This window comes from Scyliorhinus torazame, chromosome 8 (assembly GCF_047496885.1).
Source record: "Scyliorhinus torazame isolate Kashiwa2021f chromosome 8, sScyTor2.1, whole genome shotgun sequence".
NCBI lineage: Eukaryota > Metazoa > Chordata > Chondrichthyes > Carcharhiniformes > Scyliorhinidae > Scyliorhinus > Scyliorhinus torazame.
The window spans coordinates 152,336,262-152,348,321 of record NC_092714.1 but is presented as its reverse complement, the minus strand read 5'-3'; the positions used below and the strand labels follow the sequence as shown (position 1 = coordinate 152,348,321).

Sequence of the window (12,060 nt, the reverse complement as noted above, 5' to 3'; positions counted from 1 at the left end):
TATTAATTAAGAAGATGAAGCTGTGGAATGAACGGCAAGAGTTGCACCAACACTTCCAGTATGTTAATCAGTGAAGGAAACTTGCACAGTTTTTAGTTTTTTTAACTATTTTTTTTATTCTCCTCCTTTTTCACATTTTCTTCCAAATTTATACCCGACAATAATCAGTAATGAATGTAATGTCAATCCCCATGTCAATAACAACGATCCCATCCTCCCAGCAAGCCCCTGACATCAGCCTGCATGTTAACGTAAACAAGTGACAAAGAGGAATCAGGAATAACCCATGGTCAATATTAACACATATAGTCCCCGGCCCCGAAACCTTCCTAGCGCCGCCCCCCCTAATGTTCGATGTGATCCAATTCTCGAAAGTGCATAATGAATAACGCCCATGAATTGTAGAACCCCTCCATCCTTCCCCTCAGTTCAAATTTGACCTTTTCAAGTGTCATGAATTCCACCAGGTCCCCCCGCCACGCCAGGGCACAGGGTGGAGAGGTTGCTCTCCACCCTAACAGGATCCGCCTTCAGGCGATCAATGAGGCGAAGGCCACAACATCTGCCTCCGCGCCCGTTTCCAATCCTCGGCTGATCCGACACCCCGCATATGGCCTCCCGAGGGCCCGGGTCCAGTTTCACGTGCACCACTTTAGAGATTACCCTAAACACCTCCTTCCAGTAATCCACCAGTTTTGGACAGGACCAAAATATATGAACGTGGTTTGCTGCCCCCCCCCCCCCCCCCCCCCCCCGCAACGTTCATACACATCTTCTACCCCCTCAAAGAGCTGGCTCATCCTTGACCTTGTAAGGTGCGCTCTATACACCACCTTCAGCTGTATCAGCCCCCACCTCGCACACAAGGTAGGGGCGTTCACCCTCCGGAGCAGCTCACACTAGAACCCTCCTCCATACCCTCTCCCAACTCTTCCAGCCACTTTGCATTGATCCCTTCTAGGGGTGCCTTCTCCTCGCCCAAAATAGCCCCGGAAACCACCGATATTACCCCCTTTTCCAGTCCCCCTGTCGTCAGCACCTCCTCTAGCAATGTGGAAGCCGGCTCTACTTGGAAGCTCGGTATCTCCTTTCTGGTAAAGTCTCGAACCTGCATGTATCGAAATATTTCCCCCTGCTCCAGCCCATACTTCACTCCTAGCTCCTTCAATCCCGCAAAACGACCCCCAAGAAACAAATCTTTTAGTGTCCTAATTCCTTTCTCCTCCCATCTCCGAAAATTTCCTTACCACTTTCCTGGCTCAAATCTATGGTTCCCCCGAATCGGCATTTTCTTGCACAGATTTTTAATAACTTTATAGAATGCCTCTTGCGACCTCAGCATGTCCCAAGGCACTTCAAAGAAATTGGAGTACTCGTTATAAATTTGACAACCTAACTGTGACAGCAAGCTCCCACAAACATCAATGAGATAACAACCAGGTAATCTGGGTTTTTTTTGGTGATTATTAAGAACCTCGCTGACATTACCTGCGTGAGTGTCCCAAAACCCCGAAGGATAACTTGAAACACAGGTTTTTAGTGGTGGACTTTTGTTTGGAATAATGTGAGGAACAATGGAGAACCCAGCGAGTAACCAATCCAGTCATTGTGTAAACAATTAATAAAGAACGTTTATTAAAGTATAAGAAAGAAAAACACGACAAAAGACCAATATACACTATGACACTGACATTTATGAATAACTAAGCACACCTGCTATTTGAAGTTATCTCTTGTTCCCAAAATATACCCACGTTCCCTGAACTCACTCGAGACACCCCTTTTCCCAAACAACATCCAATTTTAGTAATTCTACAGATTAAATCCAGTTAATCATTACCACACATACCACTTGGTGACCAAGTGTGGGAAAACATCTCTTCCTGGTTCAGCAAAGGCATGAAACTGAGTCTTCTAGAGAAGAATATCTGCCGTGGCTCTAAATGTTAGCTGGAACAGGCCTCCATGGCTTGGATCACAGATGGAATTGCCGAGGTACTTGTTGGATGGAAAATTAGCCTCCTTTCCCACTGAGGGGGCCAACAGTTATATTGTTCGATCTCTTTAATATCCCCCTCTTTGGATTCTGCTGTCTACCTCATTCAAATTCCTTGCCTTCAGAAGTACAATCAGCTGACAGATCGCTGGTAAACAATATTTCTGATATGGTCATTCCAGCCTCGATGTCTCTATTGGGGTGATAAGTGTGACAGTGTAATAGTTATAGGGGATTCAATTGTAAGGGGAATAGACAAACGTTTCTGTGGTTGCAAATGAGACTCCAGGATGGTATGTTGCCTCCCTGGTGCAAGGGTCAAGGATGTCTCGGAGCGAGTACAGGACATTCTGGAGAGGGAGGGTGAACAGCCAGTGGTCGTGGTACACATCGGTACAAACGACATAGGTAAAAAAAGGGATGAGGTCCTAAAAGCAGAATACAGGGAGCTAGGAAGGAAGTGAAGCAATCGGACCTCGAAGGTCGTGATCTCAGGATTACTACCGATGCCGCGTGCTAGTCAGAGTAGAAATGACAGGATATATAGGATGAATACGTGGCTGAATGGATGGTGTCAGGGGGAGGGTTTCAGATTCCTGGGGCATTGGGACCGGTTCTGGGCGAGGCGGGACCTGTACAAACTGGACGGGTTACATTTGGGCAGGACTGGAACTGATGCCATAGGGGGGCTATTTGCTAGAGCGGTCTGGGAGTGTTTAAACTAATGTGGCAAGGGGATGGGAACCGATGCAGTAAGTCCGAAGGTAGTAAAACAGGGACAGAAACAAAAGGCAGTAAGGAGGAATGTGTAAGGCAGAGAAGCCAGAGTCAAAAATCAAAAAGGGCCACAGTACAGGGTACAGTGACTGAGGGGAGCTCAGTGAATAGGCCCAGTAATACTAAAAGGAATAAAACGGGAATAAAAACATAAGTGGAAAGTGACGCGGCAGGTTGTTACATGAAGATATGGGTTCAACGACAAGGAAAATTAGGAGAAAAGTTAAGAGGAAAAATAACTTGGTAGAGGTTACTGATCAAGGTGTTAAGATTCAAAACAGAGGTATAAAAGCCAACATAAGTGTACTTTACCTGAGTACAGGTTGATGAGTTGATGGGGCAAATCATCGAGAATGACTATGATTTAGTGGCCATTACTGAAACATGGTTAAATGATAGTCACGACTGGGAGTTAAATATCCAAGGGTATCAAACTATACGGAAGGACAGAGTGGATGGTAAGGGAGGTGGTGTAGCTCTGTTATTTAAGGATGACATCCGGGCAATAGTAAGGGATGACATTGGTGCAATGGAGGATAAGGTTAAATCCATTTGGATGGAAATCAGGAATAGTAAGGCGAAAAGGTCACTGATAGGAGTAGTCTATAGGCCACCAAATAGTAACATTATGGTGGGGCAGGCAATAAACAAAGAAATAACGGATGCATGTAGAAATGGTACAGCAGTTATCATGGGGGATTTTAATCTACATGTCGATCGGTTTAACCAGGTCAGTCAAGGCAGCCTTGAGGAGGAGTTTATGGAATGTATCCGCGATAGTTCCCTCGAACAGTATGTAATGGAACCTACGAGGGAACAAGTGGTCCTAGATCTGGTCCTGTGTAATGTGATAGGATTGATTAATGATCTCATAGTTAGAGATCTTCTCGGAAGGAGCGATCACAATATGGTGGAATTTAAAATACAGATGGAGGTTGAGAAGATAAAATCAAACACTAGTGTTTTGTGCTTAAACAAACGAGATTACAATGGGATGAGAGAAGAGCGAGCTAAGGTAGACTGGGAGCAAAGACTTTATGGTGAAAGAGTTGAGGAACAGTGGAGAACGTTCCAAGCGATTTTTAACAGTGCTCAGCAAAAGTTTATACCAATAAACAGGAAGGACGGTAGAAAGAGGGAAAATCGACCATGGATATCTAAGGAAATAAGGGAGAGTATCAAATTGAAGGAAAAAGCATACAAAGTGGCAAAGATTAGTGGGAAACTAGAGGACTGGGGAATCTTTAGGGGGCAACAGAAAGCTACTAAAAAACCAATAACGAAGAGTAAGATAGATTATGAGAGTAAACTTGCTCAGAATATAAAAACAGATAGTAAAAGTTTCTACAAAATATATAAAACAAAAAAGAGTGGCTAAGGTAAATATTGGTCCTTTAGAGGGTGAGAAAGGAGATTTAATAATGGGAGATGAGGAAATGGCTGAGGAACTGCACAGGTTTTTTGGGTCGATCTTCACAGTGGAAGATACAAATAACATGCCAGTGACTGATGGAAATGAGGCTATGACAGGTGAGGACCTTGAGATGATTGTTATCACTGAGGAGGTAGTGATGGGCAAGCTAATGGGGCTAAAGGTAGACAAGTCTCCTGGCCCTGATGGAATGCATCCCAGAGTGCTAAAAGAGATGGCTCGGGAAATTGCACGAGTGATAATTTACCAAAATTCACTAGACTCTGGGGTGGTCTCGGCAGATTGGAAATTAGCAAACGTGACACCACTGTTTAAGAAAGGAAGTAGGCAGAAAGCGGGTAATTATGGGCCAGTTTGCTTAACTTCGGTAGTAGGCAAGATGCTGGAATCTATCATCAAGGAAGAAATAGCGAGGCATCTGGGTGGAAATTATCCCATTGGGCAGACGCAGCATGGGTTCATGAAGGGCAGGTCATGCCTAACTAATTTTGTGGAATTTTTTGAGGATATTACCAGTGCGGTAGATAACAGGGAGCCAATGGATGTGGCATATCTGGATTTCCAGAAAGCTTTTGACAAGGTGCCACACAAAAGGTTGCTGCATAAGATAAAGATACATGGCATTAAGGGTAAAGTAGTAGCATGGATAGAGGATTGGTTAATTAATAGAAGGCAAAGAGTGGGGATTAATGGGTGTTTCTCTGGTTGGCAATCAGCAGCTAGTGGTGTCCCTCAGGGATCAGTGTTGGGCCCACAATTGTTCACAATTTACATAAATGATTTGGAATTGGGGACCAAGTGCAATGTGTCCAAGTTTGCAGATGACACTAAGATGAATGGTAAAGCAAAAAGTGCAGAGTATACCAGAAGTCTGCAGAGGGATTTGGATAGGTTAAATGAATGGGCTAGGGTCTGGCAGATGGAATACAAATTTAACAAATGTGAGGTTATCCATTTTGGTAGGAATAACAGCAAAAGAGATTATTATTTAAATGATAAAATATTAAAACATGCTGCTGTGCAAGGAGACCTGGGCGTGCTAGTGCATGAGTCGCAAATAGTTGGTTTACAGATACAACAGGTGATTAAGGCGGCAAATGGAGTTTTGTCCTTCATTGCTGGAGGGATGGAGTTTCAGACTAGGGAGGTTATGCTGCAATTGTATAAGGTGTTAGTGAGGCCACACCTGGAGTATTGTGTTCAGTTTTGGTCTCCTTTCCTGAGAAAGGACGTACTGGCGCTGGAGGGTGTGCAGAGGAGATTCACTAGGTTAATCCCAGAGCTGAAGGGATTGGATTACGAGGAGAGGATGAGTAGACTGGGACTGTACTCGTTGGAATATAGAAGGATGCCGGGGGATCTTATCGAAACATATAAAATATGAAGGGAATAGATAGGATAGTTGCGGGCAGGTTGTTTCCACTGGCGGGTGAAAGCAGAACTAGGGGGCATAGCCTCAAAATAAGGAGAAGTAGATTTAGGACTGAGTTTAGCAGGAACTTCTTCACCCAAAGGATTGTGAATCTATGGAATTCCTTGCCCAGTGAAGCAGTTGATGCTCCTTCATTAAATGTTTTTAAGATAAAGATAGATAGTTTTTTGAAGAATAAAGGGATTAAGGATTATGGTGTTTGGGCCGGAAAGTGGAGCTGAGTCCACAAAAGATCAACCATGATCTAATTGAATGGCGGAGTAGGCTTGAGAGGCCAGATGGCCTACTCCTGCTCCTAGTTCTTATGTTCTTATGACTCATACAAATCTTGTTACTGGGCAAATCACATCTCATTATTCATCTATGCCTTTCAGTGTTGTTGCTTATTTGTTATTTATTTTAATCTCATATTCACTATTAATTTCCCACATTACTGACAATGTTGTTTAAAGGAATTATTATGGAGAGGAGGGGGTCAATTTAGACAGCACTATTTTCCCCTGACCCCCCTGTGTGTAAACAGAGTGTTCTGAATTAGTTTGTTTTAAAGAATAAGCAGTGAGATTTTTTAAAAACCCTCAGTTTTTGTATGATCCAATTACATAAATGATTCAACAGCAAACTTAAGTTAGGATTAACTCAGAGAGGGCAGCACGGTGGCACAGTGGTTAGTGCTGCTGCCTCACGGCGCTGAGGTCCCAGGTTCGATCCCGGCTCTGGGTCACTGTCCGTGTGAAGTTTGCACATTCTCCCCGTGTTTGCGTGGGTTTCACCCCCACAACCCAAAAGATGTGCAGGCTAGGTGGATTGGCTACGCTATATTTCTCCTTAATTGGAAAAAATTAAAAATTGGGCACTCTAAATTTAAAAAATTAAAAAATAAAATATGATTAACTCAGGAGGGTCAATTTATTTTTACACATTCAATGCCCATGAAAAGGAGTGTTTGCAACTTCCCACTCTACATTCACAGAGTAAAGGGAGGGACAGAGAAAAGTTGGTGAAATAATCTTTATTAGTGTCACAAGTAGGCTTACATTAACACTGCAATGAAGTTACTGTGACAAGCCCCTAGTCGCCACATTCTGGCGCCTGTTCGGGTACACAGAGTGAGAATTCAGAGTGTCCAATTCACCTAAGAGCACATCTTTCGGGACTTGTGGGAGGAAATCAGAGCACCCGGAGGAAACCCACGCAGACACGGGGAGAACGTGCAGACTCCGCACAGACAGTGACCCAAGTAGGAATTGAACCTGGGACCCTGGGGTTGTGAAACAACAATGCTAACCACTGTGCTACCGTGCCACTGAATATACCCCCAAAAATGCGGTATTGACGAGTAAGTTTGAACTTCCAAAGAGCAATTCCCTTGCTCCCTGAGACCCTCCAAAAAGGTCTCCTAAGTTAGAGTCCGAGCCCTAGGTGGGTACCAACTTATAATGGGGGTCAAGAAATGGCTAAGGAACTAAATACATACTTTGTAAGTTCCCCTGTTTCTGACGGTAAGTGACTTACATTGGTCTACAATCTTTTTCCCTTCACGTAACCGTAGAAACCTTTACAGTCAGTTTTTACGTTCCCTGCAAGCTTACTCTTGTACTCTATTTTCCCCTTCTTAATCAATCCCTTGATCCTTCTTTGCTGAATTTTAAACTGCTCCCAATCCTCGGACCTATTGTTTTTCTTGGCCAATTTGTATGCTTCTACTTTGGATCGAATACTATCTCTAATTTCCTTTGTAAGCCATGGATTGGTCACCTTTCCCATTTTACTTTTGGACCAGACAGGAATAAACAATTGTTGCAGTTCCCCCATGCACTCCTTGAATGTTTGCCATTGCCTGTCTGCTGTCATCTCTTTAAGTAACGTTTCCCAATCGATCAATGCCAACTCGCGCCTAATATCATCATGGTTTCCTTTATTAAGATTCAGGACCCTCGTCTCAGAATCAACTACTTCATTCTCCTTCTTGATGGAAAATTACATCATATTATGATCGCTCATCCCCATGGGGTGTCGCACAACTCGATTGCCAATGATTCTGTTCTCATTACACAATACCCTGTCTAGGATTGCCTGCTCGGTAATTAGATCCTCAGTGTATTGGTCCAGAAAACCATCCCGTATACATAGAACATACAGTGCAGAAGGAGGCCATTCGGCCCATCGAGTCTGCACCGACCCAATTAAGCCCTCACTTCCACCCTATCCCTGTAACCCAATAACCCCTCCGAACATTTTTTTTTAGATACTAAGGGCAATTTAGCATGGCCAATCCTGCACGTCTTTGGACGGTGGGAGGAAACCGGAGCACCCGGAGGAAACCCACGCAGACACTGGGAGAACGTGCAGACTCCGCACAGACAGTGACCCAGCGGGGAATCGAACATGGGACCCTGGCGCTGTGAAGCCACAGTGCTATCCACTTGTGCTACTGTGCTGCCCAAACTCCAGGAAGTCCTCCTCTATGGTATTGTGGTTAATTTGATTTGCCCAATCTCTATGCAGATTAAACTAAAATCACCCATAATTACAGATGTTTCTTTATCGCATGAGTCTCTAATTTCCTGTCCAATGCCATTCCCAACAACATCATTGCAGTTTGTCGGTCTCTATATGTGCCAACTAATGTTTTTTGCCCCTTGATGTTTCTCAGCTCTGCCCATACAGATTCCATATTATCAGAGCCAATATCCTTCTTCACTATTGCGTTAATTTCCTCTTTAACCAGCACAGTCATTCAACACCGCCTTTTCCTTTTTGTCTGTCCTTTCTGAACACTGAATACCCCATGATATTCAGTTAGCATTCATGGTTACCCTGTAGCCATGTCTTTGTAATCCAGATAATATCATAATATCATACCCGTTTACATCTATTTGCATGATTAGTTTAACCGCTTAATTGCGAATATTCCGCATGTTCTTGAACCAAAGATATTTAAATTGCGTTTACAAAGATTTTATGCACAGCTTTGGCTCTAAAACTTTGAGGCTGTTACATGTAATACTTGGGTTCTGGCTGCTGGCTGGATGCTGGCTTTTAGGCTGCTAGCTGGAAATCTGGCTTGATTGCTTTCTGTGCCTGCTGAGTCGTAACTGGCCCCTCTGGCTTCTGAGGGTCCAGCCAATTATACCTTTGTTCGTTTTTGATTATGCCTTCTGTATATTTGGTTGTCTGCACCTATCAACGTCCTTGACTCGAGACATTAACATATGTATTGATCCTCCCAGTCGTCTATAAGTGGTTTCTCCTCATAAGCTATTCGCATCGGATTCTTATCTAAACTACTTCGAAGCTCATTACTGGGAGAGGTATATGCAGGTTACTGTGTCTCTAGGCAGATCTTCTGGACAGCAACCTGTTAGGTCTTGTTGAATTTGTTTTACTGTTGCTAGGCACATAGGTCTTCAATTGAAGTTTGTCCTTTATCAATTGACCAGTAATTCTCACAGGACTTGTTTCTGCTTGTGATCTAAATGTACTGGGATTTCTGGATCAACTAGTTTGCATCATGCAGGTTTAAAAAAACTTGAATAAATATACAGCACAGTTGTAACCGCTGAAAATTGTCAAGCTTGTGCCTTTGAGTGCTCCGATAGGGGTGGAGCAGAGTGGTGTGTCACAACATGACAAGAGATCTAAATACATTTTAACACAAAATCTGAGCAAAATCTTGGTATGATGTCCAAAATGTGTCCTTTGGAAGGCACAGGCGAATGTCCATTTGTGTACCTCTATCTTATAAAAAGAAGTTGTGTTCATATAGCACCTTTAAAGTCAAGAAACAGTTTAGCACAGGGCTAAAGAGCTGGCTTTTCAAGCAGACCAAGGCAGACCAGCAGCACGGTTCAATTCCTGTACAGGCCTCCCCGAACAGGCACTGGAATGTGGGCGACTAGGGGCTTTTCACAGTAACTTCATTCGAAGCCTATTGTGACAAGCGATTTTCATTTCAGATACTTTAAAATGGGCGAAAGGAATGTGGGCACTGGACCAGTGAAGGAGCAATTAAATTGGGTGATTGAAAACTTGTCAAAAAGGCAGGTTTTGAGATATTCTTTGAAGGAAAACAAAAACCTCAAGTGCTTCCTGACCTTGGGACATCCCATAACACTTCACGGCTGAGTATTAAGGATAGGAGAGACACAGGCAAACTGTACCTATGTTCTCTTACCACCTGCCCATAGGCAGAAGGTGTTTTGAATATTTTTTTCTGAAATATTCAGCAGCATGTTTTCCCTGTCCCACGGATTTTATGATTTAATTTATTCAAAATCCGCAAAAACCTTAGTTTGCCTTAATCTTCTGAGTTATGTTTATTTCACGTACAAAACCCGGGGAGGAGTATTAGCAACTTCCAACTCTACCCACCATTCCAACGCAAACACACACCCACAATTTGCGATTTCCAAAGTCAGCGTCCAATGAGAAATTCTATCACTCAGGCATTTAAGTTCAGCTGATACCACAAGATTAAACAGGTACACAGAGACCAAGTTGATTCTGTAGGTGATGGTACAAAATCTTCCAGGCAAAGGTATAGGCTGTTGTTCCGCCTGGCGGGGTCTGCTTTTTGGTGATTCACCAAATAGATGTTACAGCAGACTGACTATTTCTCAATTCTCAAAGGTATATAGAGATTTCAAAATGGTCACAAGCCATGTGACTGTCCTTCTCTACAATGACTTCAAAAGGGATGTTTATCTAGTGTCTGGAATTAGCTTTGATTCAGGACTGATAATGTCCTCGTCATTTGTTGCTGGACGAGTTACCATCCATTTTGAGGGTCTGATGTTGGGAAGTGTTACGGTCGGGAGATGTTGGACCCGGAAATGGGATCAAAGATGTAGTGGGCAATTTAGGGGTTAACAGACAGAGGGTAAAAGTGCTAGCACTGAGTCAGAGGTATACGACCACTCCTGGCCTGAGTTACATTGTCCCATTCAGACTTAAACTCATTAATGGGAATAAACAGGATACCTCTGTTCAGCTGGGATGATTTACTCAAGATCCATTGTCCTCTGGGACACTCTGATCTGACCACCTATCAGCCCAATACAGAGTCTGATGGTCTCTTTTGTCCGTAAATTGGAGGTTAATTGTATATTCATAGCATGGTGCTGCTTTTGTGTAACTGGGAGTAGGCAATCAAAAGCCTAGATAGCAGTGATGAGTTCAAGTCTGGACACCCCAGGACAGAACCATTGTTTGAGGAGTTGGGCAAAGCTCAAGAGAAAAAAAAGAACCCTGTTTGAACAGGTGGGGAAAAATTTGGAAAGCCACCGGGAGAAGTCATGAAAAGCTACCACAGAGACAGGCTTTCTGAAAGGGGTCTGAAGGAGCTACTCTAACAACCGGAATGTGGTAAACATAGAACATAGAAAATACAGCACAGAACAGGCCCTTCAGCCCACGATGTTGTGCCGAACCTTTGTCCTAGATTAATCATAGATTATCATTGAATTTACAGTGCAGAAGGAGGCCATTCGGCCCTTTGAGTCTGCACCGGCTCTTGGAAAGAGCACCATACCCAAACTCAACACCTCCACCCAACACCAAGGGCAATTTGGACATTAAGGGCAATTTATCATTGGCCAATTCACCTAACCCGCACATCTTTGGATTGTGGGAGGAAACCGGAGCACCCGGAGGAAACCCACGCAGACACGGGGAGGACGTGCAGACTCCGCACAGACAATGACCCAAGCCGGAATCGAACCTGGGACCATGGAGCTGTGAAGCAATTGCGCTATCCACAATGCTACCGTGCTGCCCTTAAGAACAAATAAATCTACACTATATCATTTTACCGTCATCCATATACCTATCCAATAGCTGCTTGAAGGTCCCTAATGTTTCCGACTCAACTACTTCCACAGGCAGTGCATTCCATGCCCCCACTACTCTCTGGGTAAAGAACCTACCTCTGATATCCCTCCTATATCTTCCACCTTTCACCTTGAATTTATGTCCCCTTGTAATGGTGTGTTCCACCCGGGGAAAAAGTTTCTGACTGTCTACTCTATCTATTCCCCTGATCATCTTATAAACCTCTATCAAGTCGCCCCTCATCCTTCTCCGCTCTAGTGAGAAAAGGCCGAGCACCCTCAACCTTTCCTCGTAAGACCTACTCTCCATTCCAGGCAACATCCTGGTAAATCTTCTTTGCACCTTTTCCAGAGCTTCCACATCCTTCCTAAAATGAGGCGACCAGAACTGTACACAGTACTCCAAATGTGGCCTTACCAAAGTTTTGTACAGCTGCATCATCACCTCACGGCTCTTAAATTCAATCCCTCTGTTAATGAACGCGAGCACACCATAGGCCTTCTTCACAGCTCTATCCACTTGAGTGGCAACTTTCAAAGATGTATGAACATAGACCCCAAGATCTCGCTGCTCCTCCACATTGCCAAGAAC

At 43.8% G+C, this 12,060-nt stretch overlaps 1 protein-coding gene across 4 annotated transcripts in view; it reads left to right on the top strand.

The window, feature by feature from the left end:
* The window catches only part of dgkh (diacylglycerol kinase, eta), an 857,220-nt gene that overhangs the window by 285,797 nt on the left and 559,363 nt on the right, over window positions 1-12,060 (top strand). The gene's annotated exons all lie outside the window — the stretch shown is intronic.